A 13370-nucleotide genomic window follows, 5' to 3' on the forward strand; every position below is an offset into this window, starting at 1 on the left:
TTCATGTACAATTTGTCGCTATAGCCCAGCTATAGCTGTTTTTAAGGGTCATCGCTATAAGTCATAGCCCGCTATTGAAAACATTGCTGTGCTCCATACAAGGGTAGACATCAGACAGATAAGAACGAGAAAAGATGCCTGATTAATCAATTGCTCCCTTCATTCATAAACACATAATATGTTTCGAATATTTCAATATGAACTACATGCAGACAGAAATGAATGAACAAACACATTAATTATGTCTATGTACATCCATTTCAAAAAGAAATATGAACATCTTATATTTGTGAGCTGCAGGGATAGGTTACTATGGAGTCAGTTGGTGCCAACTAACTAATTAACCCACGACACATATGTTAGAGCTAAACACGACCACCTATACATCCGTGTTCTTGCCGTGATTGTGTACACTACTAGAATCCGGTTTTCTCAAGAGTTTCATAACTTCGCCGAGTTCGTTTTATCTGTAACTCGTCAAACTTTTCTCTGCCGAGTTTGATCCAAAATTTGATACGGCAATGGATAAGCAACTTGGCAGGATCCGACAAAAAACCACTCGGAGAACTAAATAATCTCGGCAGAATCTCAAGTTTGCCGACTTTCGTGCAGAAAAAACTTGGGAAAGCCTGACATGTGGGCCTAGTTGTACAGTAATCGACTGAGCCATGATGACGGTGTTTTTTGCCGAGTTTCGGCTATCGGAGACTCGGTAAACATTTTCTAGTTCCTATTTTTTTTTAAATCAGAATTCCAAAGGTCCCACCGTTCCCGTGTTTTGCCCCGACCAGATTCAATAAACATTTCCCCTTTTGCAATTTTTAAAATCGAAATGCCAGGTGTTATGGCTTTGCCGAGTTTTGCCTACAGAAAACACGGTAAATATTGACATGTCGACCATGTAGTCACGTGAAGATAGATGATAACCCACAAGTGTCGGGGATAATCGTAGCCTCTTTCGATAAGTAAGAGTGTCGAACCCAACGAGGAGCTAAAGGTAGAACAAATATTCTCTCAATTCCCATCTTCCACTGATACGACTCTACGCACGCTTAGTGTTCGCTTTACCTAGAACAAGTATGAAACTAGAAGTACTTTATAGGTGTCGTTGGATAGGTTTGCAAGATAATAAAGAGTACGTAATTAAAAAGTAGGGGCTCTTTAGATAAAGAAGCAATAAAGTAAATATAGCGAGTGTGGGAAAGTGATGGTAGGAGTTGTGAAATTGTCCCTAAGCAATTGACAACTTTACTAGACCGATAGCAAGTTTTATGTGGGAGAGGCCACTGCTAGCATGTTATCCCTGACTTGGAATTCTATGCACTTATGATTGGTGTCGGAGAACGTTGCAGAAAACAAAAATTTTCCTACTCGTTTCACCAAGATCATCTAGGAGTTCATCTAGCAACGAGTGATTAGATGCATCCACATACCTTTGTAGATCGCGCACGGAAGCGTTCAAAAGAACGGTGATGATGTAGTCGTACTCGACATGATCCAAATCACCGATGACCAGCGCCGAACGGACGGCACCTCCGTGTTCAACACACGTACGGGACGGGAGACGTCTCCTCCTTCTTGATCCAGCAAGGGGGGAGGAGAGGTTGATGAAGATCCAGCAGCACGACGGCGTGGTGGTGGATGCAGGGCGTCACAGCAGCAGGGCTTCGCCGAGACTACGAGGGAGAGACGTAACGGGGGGGGGGGAGATGGAGGCGCCAGGGGCTGGTCTGAAATCCCTCCTCTTCCCCCCACTATATATAGGGGTGCCAGGGGGGGCGCCGGCCCTAGTAGATGAGATCTACTAGGGGGGGCGGCCGCCAAGGGGAGGTTTCCCTCCCCCCCAAGGCACCTAGGGGTGCCTTCCACCACATGGACTCTTCCATGGTGGAAACCCTAGGCGCATGGGCCTATAGGGGCTGGTGCCCTTGGCCCATCTAGGCCAAGGCGCACCCCCTACAGCCCATGTGGCCCCCCGGGACAGGTGGCCCCACCCGGTGGACCCCCGGGACCCTTCCGGTGGTCCCGGTACAATACCGATAACCCCGAAACTAGTCCCGATGCCCGAAATAGCACTTCCTATATATAATTCTTTACCTCCGGACCATTCCGGAACTCCTCGTGACGTCCGGGATCTCATCCGGGACTCCGAACAACATTCGGGTTTCTGCATATACATATCTTCATAACCCTAGCGTCACCGAACCTTAAGTGTGTAGACCCTACGGGTTCGGGAGACAAGCAGACATGACCGAGACGACTCTCCGGTCAATAACCAACAGCGGGATCTGGATACCCATGTTGGCTCCCACATGCTCCACGATGATCTCATCAGATGAACCACGATGTCGAGGATTTAATCAATCCCGTACGCTATTCCCTTTGTCTATCGATATGTTACTTGCCAGAGATTCGATCGTCGGTATCCCAATACCTCGTTCAATCTCGTTACCGGCAAGTCACTTTACTCGTACCGTAATGCATGATCCCGTGACCAGACACTTGGTCACTCTGAGCTCATTATGATGATGCATTACCGAGTGGGCCCAGTGATACCTCTCCGTCATATGGAGTGACAAATCCCAGTCTTGATCCATGTCACCCAACAGACACTTTCGGAGATGCCCGTAGTCTACCTTTATAGTCACCCAGTTACGTTGTGACGTTTGGCATACCCAAAGCACTCCTACGGTATCCGGGAGTTACACGATCTCATGGTCTAAGGAAAAGATACTTTGACATTGGAAAACTATAGCAAACGAACTATATGATCTTGTGCTATGTTTAGGATTGGGTCTTGTCCATCACATCATTCTCCCAATGGTGTGATCTCGTTATCAATGACATCCAGTGTCCATAGTCAGGAAACCATGACTATCTGTTGATCAACGATCTAGTCAACTGGAGGCTCACTAGGGACATGTTGGTGTCTGTTATTCACACATGTATTACGATTTCCGGATAACACAATTATAGCATGAATAAAGACAATTATCATGAACAAGGAAATATAATAATAATGCTTTTATTATTGCCTCTAGGGCATATTTCCAACAGTCTCCCACTTGCAATAGAGTCAATAATCTAGTTACATTATGATGAATCGAACACCCATGGAATTCTGGTGTTGATCATGTTTTGCTCTAGGGAGAGGTTTAGTCAACGGATCTGCTATATTCAGGTCCGTATGTACTTTACAAATCTCTATGTCTCCATCTTGAACATTTTCATGAATGGAGTTGAAGCGACGCTTGATGTGCCTTGTCTTCTTGTGAAACCTGGGCTCCTTGGCAAGTGCAATAGCTCCAGTGTTGTCACAGAAGAGCTTGATCGGCCCCGACGCATTGGGTATGACTCCTAGGTCGGTGATGAACTCCTTCACCCATATTGCTTCATGGGCTGCCTCCGAGGCTGCCATGTACTCCGCTTCACATGTAGATCCCGCCACGACGCTTTGCTTGCAACTGCACCAGCTTACTGCCCCACCATTCAAAATATACACGTATCCGGTTTGTGACTTAGAGTCATCCAGATCTGTGTCGAAGCTAGCGTCGACATAACCCTTTACGACGAGCTCTTCGTCACCTCCATAAACGAGAAACATTTCCTTAGTCCTTTTCAGGTACTTCAGGATATTCTTGACCGCTGTCCAGTGTTCCTTGCCGAGATTACTTTGGTACCTTCCTACCAAACTGACGGCAAGGTTAACATCAGGTCTGGTACACAGCATGGCATACATAATAGAACCTATGGCTGAGGCATAGGGGATGACGCTCATCTCTTCTATATCTTCTGCCGTGGTCGGACATTGAGCTGAGCTCAATTTCATACCTTGTAACACAGGCAAGAACCCCTTCTTGGATTGATCCATATTGAACTTCTTCAATATCTTATCAAGGTATGTGCTTTGTGAAAGATCTATGAGGCGTCTCGATCTATCTCTATAGATTTTGATGCCTAATATATAAGCAGCTTCTCCAAGGTCCTTCATTGAAAAACTTTTATTCAAGTAGGCCTTGATGCTGTCCAAGAGTTCTATATCATTTCCCATCAAAAGTATGTCATCTACATATAATATGAGAAATGCTACAGAGCTCCCACTCTCTTTCTTGTAAACGCAGGCTTCTCCATAAGTCTGTGGAAACCCAAACGCTTTGATCATCTCATCAAAGCGAATGTTCCAACTCCGAGATGCTTGCACCAGCCCATAAATCGAGCGTTGAAGCTTGCACACTTTGTCAGCATTCTTAGGATCGACAAAACCTTCCGGCTGCATCATATACAATTCTTCCTTAAGGAAACCATTAAGGAATGCCGTTTTGACGTCCATTTGCCATATTTCGTAATCATAGAATGCGGCAATTGCTAACATGATTCGGACGGACTTCAGCTTCGCTACCGGTGAGAAAGTCTCATCGTAGTCAACCCCTTGAACTTGTCGATAACCCTTAGCGACAAGCTGAGCTTTATAGATGGTCACATTACCATCCGCGTCTGTCTTCCTCTTAAAGATCCATTTATTTTCTATGGCTCGCCGCTCAATGGGCAAGCCAGTCAAAGTCCATACTTTGTTTTCATACATGGATCCTATCTCAGATTTCATGGCTTCTAGCCATTTGTCGGAATCCGGGCCCGCCATCGCTTCTTCATAGTTCGAAGGTTCACCGTTGTCTAACAGCATGATTTCCAAGACAGGGTTGCCGTACCACTCTGGTGCAGAACGTGTCCTTGTGGACCTTCGAATTTCAGTAGGGGCTTGATCAGAAGTATCTTGATCATTGTCATTAACTTCCTCTCTAGTCGGTGCAGGCACCTCAGGAACATTTTCTTGAGTTGCGCCATTTTCCGGTTCAAGAGGTAATACTTCATCAAGCTCTACTTTCCTCCCACTTACTTCTTTCGAGAGAAACTCTTTCTCCAGAAAGGACCCATTCTTGGCAACAAAGATCTTGCCTTCGGATCTGAGGTAGAAGGTGTACCCAATAGTTTCTTTTGGGTATCCTATGAAGACGCATTTTTCCGACTTGGGTTCGAGCTTTTCAGGTTGAAGTTTCTTGACATAAGCATCGCATCCCCAAACTTTTAGAAACGACCGCTTAGGTTTCTTCCCAAACCATAATTCATACGGTGTCGTCTCAACGGATTTCGACGGAGCCTTATTTAAAGTGAATGCGGCAGTCTCTAAAGCATAGCCCCAAAAGGATAGCGGTAAATCGGTAAGAGACATCATAGATCGCACCATATCTAATAGAGTGTGATTACGACGTTCGGACACACCATTACGCTGAGGTGTTCCAGGCGGCGTGAGTTGTGAAACTATTCCACATTTTCTTAAGTGCGTGCCAAATTCGTGACTCAAGTATTCTCCTCCACGATCTGATCGTAGAAACTTGATTTTCCTGTCACGTTGATTTTCAACCTCACTCTGAAATTCCTTGAACTTTTCAAAGGTTTCAGACTTGTGTTTCATTAAGTAGATATACCCATACCTACTTAAATCATCAGTGAGGGTGAGAACATAACGATAGCCACCGCGAGCCTCAACACTCATCGGACCGCACACATCAGTATGTATGATTTCCAATAAGTCGGTTGCTCGCTCCATTGTTCCTGAGAACGGAGTCTTGGTCATTTTACCCATAAGGCATGGTTCGCACGTGTCAAATGATTCATAATCAAGAGACTCTAAAAGTCCATCAGCATGGAGCTTCTTCATGCGTTTGACACCTATGTGACCAAGGCGGCAGTGCCACAAGTATGTGGGACTATCATTATCAACCTTACTTCTTTTGGTACTCACATTATGAACATGTGTAGCATCACGTTCGAGATTCATAAAGAATAAACCATTCACCATAGGAGCATGACCATAAAACATATCTCTCATAAAAATGGAACAACCATTATTCTCAGATTTAAAAGAGTAGCCATCTCGAATTAAACGAGATCCCGATACAATGTTCATGCTCAAAGCTGGCACTAAATAACAATTATTAAGGTTTAAAACTAATCCCAAAGGGAGATGCAGAGGTAGCGTGCCGACGGCGACCACATTGACCTTGGAACCATTCCCGACGCGCATCGTCACCTCGTCCTTTGCCAGTTTCCGCTTATTCCGCAGCCCCTGCTTTGAGTTACAAATGTGAGCAACTGCACCGGTATCAAATACCCAGGAGCTACTACGGGCACTAGTAAGGTACACATCAATTACATGTCGACCATGTAGTCACGTGAAGATAGATGATAACCCACAAGTGTTGGGGATAATCGTAGCCTCTTTCGATAAGTAAGAGTGTCGAACCCAACGAGGAGCTAAAGGTAGAACAAATATTCTCTCAAATCCCATCTTCCATTGATACGACTCTACGCACGCTTAGTGTTCGCTTTACCTAGAACAAGTATGAAACTAGAAGTACTTTATAGGTGTCGTTGGATAGGTTTGCAAGATAATAAAGAGTACGTAATTAAAAAGTAGGGGCTCTTTAGATAAAGAAGCAATAAAGTAAATATAGCGAGTGTGCGAAACTGATGGTAGGAGTTGTGAAATTGTCCCTAAGCAATTGACAACTTTACTAGACTGATAGCAAGTTTTATGTGGGAGAGGCCACTGCTAGCATGTTATCCCTGACTTGGAATTCTATGCACTTATGATTGGTGTCGGAGAACGTTGCAGAAAACAAAAATTTTCCTACTCGTTTCACCAAGATCATCTAGGAGTTCATCTAGCAACGAGTGATTAGATGCATCTACATACCTTTGTAGATCGCGCACGGAAGCGTTCAAAAGAACGGTGATGATGTAGTCGTACTCGACGTGATCCAAATCACCGATGACCAGCGCCGAACGGACGGCACCTCCGTGTTCAACACACGTACGGGACGGGAGACGTCTCCTCCTTCTTGATCCAGCAAGGGGGAGGAGAGGTTGATGAAGATCCAGCAGCACGACGGCGTGGTGGTGGATGCAGGGCGTCACAGCAGCAGGGCTTCGCGGAGACTACGAGGGAGAGACGTAACGGGGGGGAGATGGAGGCGCCAGGGGCTGGTCTGAAATCCCTCCTCTTCCCCCCACTATATATAGGGGTGCCAGGGGGGGCGCCGGCCCTAGTAGATGAGATCTACTAGGGGGGCGGCGGCCAAGGGGAGGTTTCCCTCCCCCCCAAGGCACCTAGGGGTGCCTTCCACCACATGGACTCTTCCATGGTGGAAACCCTAGGCGCATGGGCCTATAGGGGCTGGTGCCCTTGGCCCATCTAGGCCAAGGCGCACCCCCTACAGCCCATGTGGCCCCCCGGGACAGGTGGCCCCACCCGGTGGACCCCCGGGACCCTTCCGGTGGTCCCGGTACAATACCGATAACCCCGAAACTTGTCCCGATGCCCGAAATAGCACTTCCTATATATAATTCTTTACCTCCGGACCATTCTGGAACTCCTCGTGACGTCCGGGATCTCATCCGGGACTCCGAACAACATTCGGGTTTCTGCATATACATATCTTCATAACCCTAGCGTCACCGAACCTTAAGTGTGTAGACCCTACGGGTTCGGGAGACAAGCAGACATGACCGAGACGACTCTCCGGTCAATAACCAACAGCGGGATCTGGATACCCATGTTGGCTCCCACATGCTCCACGATGATCTCATCGGATGAACCACGATGTCGAGGATTTAATCAATCCCGTATGCTATTCCCTTTGTCCATCGATATGTTACTTGCCCGAGATTCGATCGTCGGTATCCCAATACCTCGTTCAATCTCGTTACCGGCAAGTCACTTTACTCGTACCGTAATGCATGATCCCGTGACCAGACACTTGGTCACTCTGAGCTCATTATGATGATGCATTACCGAGTGGGCACAGTGATACCTCTCTGTCATATGGAGTGACAAATCCCAGTCTTGATCCATGTCACCCAACAGACACTTTCGGAGATGCCCGTAGTCTACCTTTATAGTCACCCAGTTACGTTGTGACGACTGGCATACCCAAAGCACTCCTACGGTATCCGGGAGTTACACGATCTCATGGTCTAAGGAAAAGATACTTTGACATTGGAAAACTATAGCAAACGAACTATATGATCTTGTGCTATGTTTAGGATTGGGTCTTGTCCATCACATCATTCTCCCAATGGTGTGATCTCGTTATCAATGACATCCAGTGTCCATAGTCAGGAAACCATGACTATCTGTTGATCAACGAGCTAGTCAACTAGAGGCTCACTAGGGACATGTTGGTGTCTGTTATTCACACAAGTATTACGATTTCCGGATAACACAATTATAGCATGAATAAAGACAATTATCATGAACAAGGAAATATAATAATAATGCTTTTATTATTGCCTCTAGGGCATATTTCCAACAGTCTCCCACTTGCAATAGAGTCAATAATCTAGTTACATTATGATGAATCGAACACCCATGGAATTCTAGTGTTGATCATGTTTTGCTCTAGGGAGAGGTTTAGTCAACGGATCTGCTATATTCAGGTCCGTATGTACTTTACAAATCTCTATGTCTCCATCTTGAACATTTTCATGAATGGAGTTGAAGCGATGCTTGATGTGCCTTGTCTTCTTGTGAAACCTGGGCTCCTTGGCAAGTGCAATAGCTCCAGTGTTGTCACAGAAGAGCTTGATCGGCCCCGACGCATTGGGTATGACTCCTAGGTCGGTGATGAACTCCTTCACCCATATTGCTTCATGTGATGCCTCCGAGGCTGCCATGTACTCCGCTTCACATGTAGATCCCGCCACGACGCTTTGCTTGCAACTGCACCAGCTTACTGCCCCACCATTCAAAATATACACGTATCCGGTTTGTGACTTAGAGTCATCCAGATCTGTGTCGAAGCTAGCGTCGATGTAACCCTTTACGACGAGCTCTTCGTCACCTCCATAAACGAGAAACATTTCCTTAGTCCTTTTCAGGTACTTCAGGATATTCTTGACCGCTGTCCAGTGTTCCTTGCCGGGATTACTTTGGTACCTTCCTACCAAACTGACGGCAAGGTTAACATCAGGTCTGGTACACAGCATGGCATACATAATAGAACCTATGGCTGAGGCATAGGGGATGACGCTCATCTCTTCTATATCTTCTGCCGTGGTCGGACATTGAGCTGAGCTCAATTTCATACCTTGTAACACAGGCAAGAACCCCTTCTTGGATTGATCCATATTGAACTTCTTCAATATCTTATCAAGGTATGTGCTTTGTGAAAGACCTATGAGGCATCTCGATCTATCTCTATAGATTTTGATGCCTAATATATAAGCAGCTTCTCCAAGGTCCTTCATTGAAAAACTTTTATTCAAGTAGGCCTTGATGCTGTCCAAGAGTTCTATATCATTTCCCATCAAAAGTATGTCATCTACATATAATATGAGAAATGCTACAGAGCTCCCACTCACTTTCTTGTAAACGCAGGCTTCTCCATAAGTCTGTGGAAACCCAAACGCTTTGATCATCTCATCAAAGCGAATGTTCCAACTCCGAGATGCTTGCACCAGCCCATAAATCGAGCGTTGAAGCTTGCACACTTTGTCAGCATTCTTAGGATCGACAAAACCTTCCGGCTGCATCATATACAATTCTTCCTTAAGGAAACCATTAATGAATGCCGTTTTGACGTCCATTTGCCCTATCTCGGATTTCATGGCTTCTAGCCATTTGTCGGAATCCGGGCCCGCCATCGCTTCTTCATAGTTCGAAGGTTCACCGTTGTCTAACAGCATGATTTCCAAGACAAGGTTGCCGTACCACTCTGGTGCGGAACGTGTCCTTGTGGACCTTCGAATTTCAGTAGGGGCTTGATCAGAAGTATCTTGATCATTGTCATTAACTTCCTCTCTAGTCGGTGCAGGCACCTCAGGAACATTTTCTTGAGTTGCGCCATTTTCCGGTTCAAGAGGTAATACTTCATCAAGCTCTACTTTCCTCCCACTTACTTCTTTCGAGAGAAACTCTTTCTCCAGAAAGGACCCATTCTTGGCAACAAAGATCTTGCCTTCGGATCTGAGGTAGAAGGTGTACCCAATAGTTTCTTTTGGGTATCCTATGAAGACGCATTTTTCCGACTTGGGTTCGAGCTTTTCAGGTTGAAGTTTCTTGACATAAGCATCGCATCCCCAAACTTTTAGAAACGACAGCTTAGGTTTCTTCCCAAACCATAATTCATACGGTGTCGTCTCAACGGATTTCGACGGAGCCTTATTTAAAGTGAATGCGGTAGTCTCTAAAGCATAGCCCCAAAAGGATAGCGGTAAATCGGTAAGAGACATCATAGATCGCACCATATCTAATAGAGTGTGATTACGACGTTCGGACACACCATTACGCTGAGGTGTTCCAGGCGGCGTGAGTTGTGAAACTATTCCACATTTTCTTAAGTGCGTGCCAAATTCGTGACTCAAGTATTCTCCTCCACGATCTGATCGTAGAAACTTGATTTTCCTGTCACGTTGATTTTCAACCTCACTCTGAAATTCCTTGAACTTTTCAAAGGTTTCAGACTTGTGTTTCATTAAGTAGATATACCCATACCTACTTAAATCATCAGTGAGGGTGAGAACATAACGATAGCCACCGCGAGCCTCAACACTCATCGGACCGCACACATCAGTATGTATGATTTCCAATAAGTCGGTTGCTCGCTCCATTGTTCCTGAGAACGGAGTCTTGGTCATTTTACCCATAAGGCATGGTTCGCACGTGTCAAATGATTCATAATCAAGAGACTCTAAAAGTCCATCAGCATGGAGCTTCTTCATGCGTTTGACACCTATGTGACCAAGGCGGCAGTGCCACAAGTATGTGGGACTATCATTATCAACCTTACTTCTTTTGGTACTCACATTATGAACATGTGTAGCATCACGTTCGAGATTCATAAAGAATAAACCATTCACCATAGGAGCATGACCATAAAACATATCTCTCATAAAAATGGAACAACCATTATTCTCAGATTTAAAAGAGTAGCCATCTCGAATTAAACGAGATCCCGATACAATGTTCATGCTCAAAGCTGGCACTAAATAACAATTATTAAGGTTTAAAACTAATCCCAAAGGGAGATGCAGAGGTAGCGTGCCGACGGCGACCACATTGACCTTGGAACCATTCCCGACGCGCATCGTCACCTCGTCCTTTGCCAGTTTTCGCTTATTCCGCAGCCCCTGCTTTGAGTTACAAATGTGAGAAACTGCACCGGTATCAAATACCCAGGAGCTACTACGGGCACTAGTAAGGTACACATCAATTACATGTATATCACATATACCTTTTGTTTTGCCGGCCTTCTTATCCGCTAAGTACTTAGGGCAGTTCCGCTTCCAGTGACCGCTTCCCTTGCAATAAAAGCACTCAGTCTCGGGCTTGGGTCCATTCTTTGGCTTCTTCCCGGCAGCTTGCTTGCCGGGCGCGGCAACCTCCTTGCCGTCCTTCTTGAAGTTCTTTTTACCCTTGCCTTTCTTGAACTTAGTGGTTTTATTGACCATCAACACTTGATGTTCCTTCCTGACTTCTACCTCTGCTTATTTCAGCATAGCAAATACTTTAGGAATGGTCTTTTCCATCCCCTGCATATTGAAGTTCATCACAAAGCTCTTGTAGCTTGGTGGAAGCGACTGGAGGATTCTGTCAATGACCGCATCATCCGGGAGATTAACTCCCAGCTGAGTCAAGCGGTTATGCAACCCAGACATAGTGAGTATGTGCTCACTGACACAACTGTTTTCCTCCATCTTACAGCTGAAGAATTTGTCGGAGACTTCATATCTCTCGACTCGGGCATGAGCTTGGAAAACCATTTTCAGCTCTTCGAACATCTCATATGCTCCATGTCTCTCAAAACGTTTTTGGAGCCCCGGCTCTAGGCTGTAAAGCATGCCGCACTGAACGAGGGAGTAGTCATCGGAACGTGCCTGCCAAGCGTTCATAACATCTTGTTCTGCAGGGAGAACGGGTGCGTCACCAAGCGGTGCTTGTAGGACATAATCTTTCTTGGCAACTATGAGGATGATCCTCAGGTTCCGGACCCAGTCCGTATAGTTGCTGCCATCGTCTTTCAGCTTGGTTTTCTCTAGGAACGCGTTGAAGTTGAGGACTACGTTGGCTATTTAATCTACAAGACATATTGTAAAATATTTAGACTAAGTTCATGATAATTAAGTTCAACTAATCAAATTATTAATGAACTCCCACTTATATTAGACATCCCTCCAGTCATCTAAGTATTACATGATCCGAGTTTAACTAGACCGTGTCCGATCATCACGTGAGACGGACTAGTCAACGTCGGTGAACATCTTCATGTTGATCGTATCTTCTATACGACTCATGCTCGACCTTTCGGTCTTCTGTGTTCCGAGGCCATGTCTGTACATGCTAGGCTCGTCAAGTTAACCTAAGTGTTTGCATGTGTAAATCTGTCTTACACCCGTTGTATGTGAACGTCTGAATAAAACACCCGATCATCACGTGGTGTTTTGAAACAGCGAACTGTCGCAACGGTGCACAGTTAGGGGGAACACTTCTTGAATTTATTGTGAGGGATCATCTTATTTACTACCGTCGTTCTAAGTAAACAAGATGCAAAACATGATAAACATCACATGCAATCAAATAATAAACGTGACATGATATGGCCAATATCACATAGCTCCTTTGATCTCCATCTTGGGGCTCCATGATCATCTTGTCACCGGCTTGACACCATGATCTCGATCATCATGATCTCCATCTTCGTGTCTCCATGAAGTTGCTCGCCAACTATTACTTCTACTACTATGGCTAACGCGTTTAGCAATAAAGTAAAGTAATTTACATGGCGTTTCTCGATGACACGCAGGTCATAAAAAGAATAAAGACAACTCCTATGGCTCCTGCCGGTTGTCATACTCATCGACATGCAAGTCGTGAATCCTATTACAATAGAATGAACATCTCATACATCACATATAGATCATTCATCATTCATCACAACTTTGGCCATATCATATCACAAACCACTTGCTGCAAAAACAAGTTAGACGTCCTCTAATTGTTGTTGCAAGTTTTACGTGGCTGAATTAGGGTTCTAGCAAGAACGTTTTCTTACCTACGTTAAAGCCACAACGTGATTTGTCAACTTCTATTTACCCTTCATAAGGACCCTGTTCATCGATTCCGCTCCAACTAAAGTGAGAGAGACAGACACCCGCCAGCTACCTTATGCAACTAGTGCATGTTAGTCGGTGGAACCGGTCTCACGTAAGCGTACGTGTAAGGTTGGTCCAGGCCGCTTCAACCCACAATACCGCTGAAGCAAGAAAGGACTAGTAACGGCAAGAAAGTTGACAAATCTACACCCACAACAAAT

Source organism: Triticum aestivum, chromosome 7B (genome assembly GCF_018294505.1).
Source record: "Triticum aestivum cultivar Chinese Spring chromosome 7B, IWGSC CS RefSeq v2.1, whole genome shotgun sequence".
Lineage (NCBI taxonomy): Eukaryota > Viridiplantae > Streptophyta > Magnoliopsida > Poales > Poaceae > Triticum > Triticum aestivum.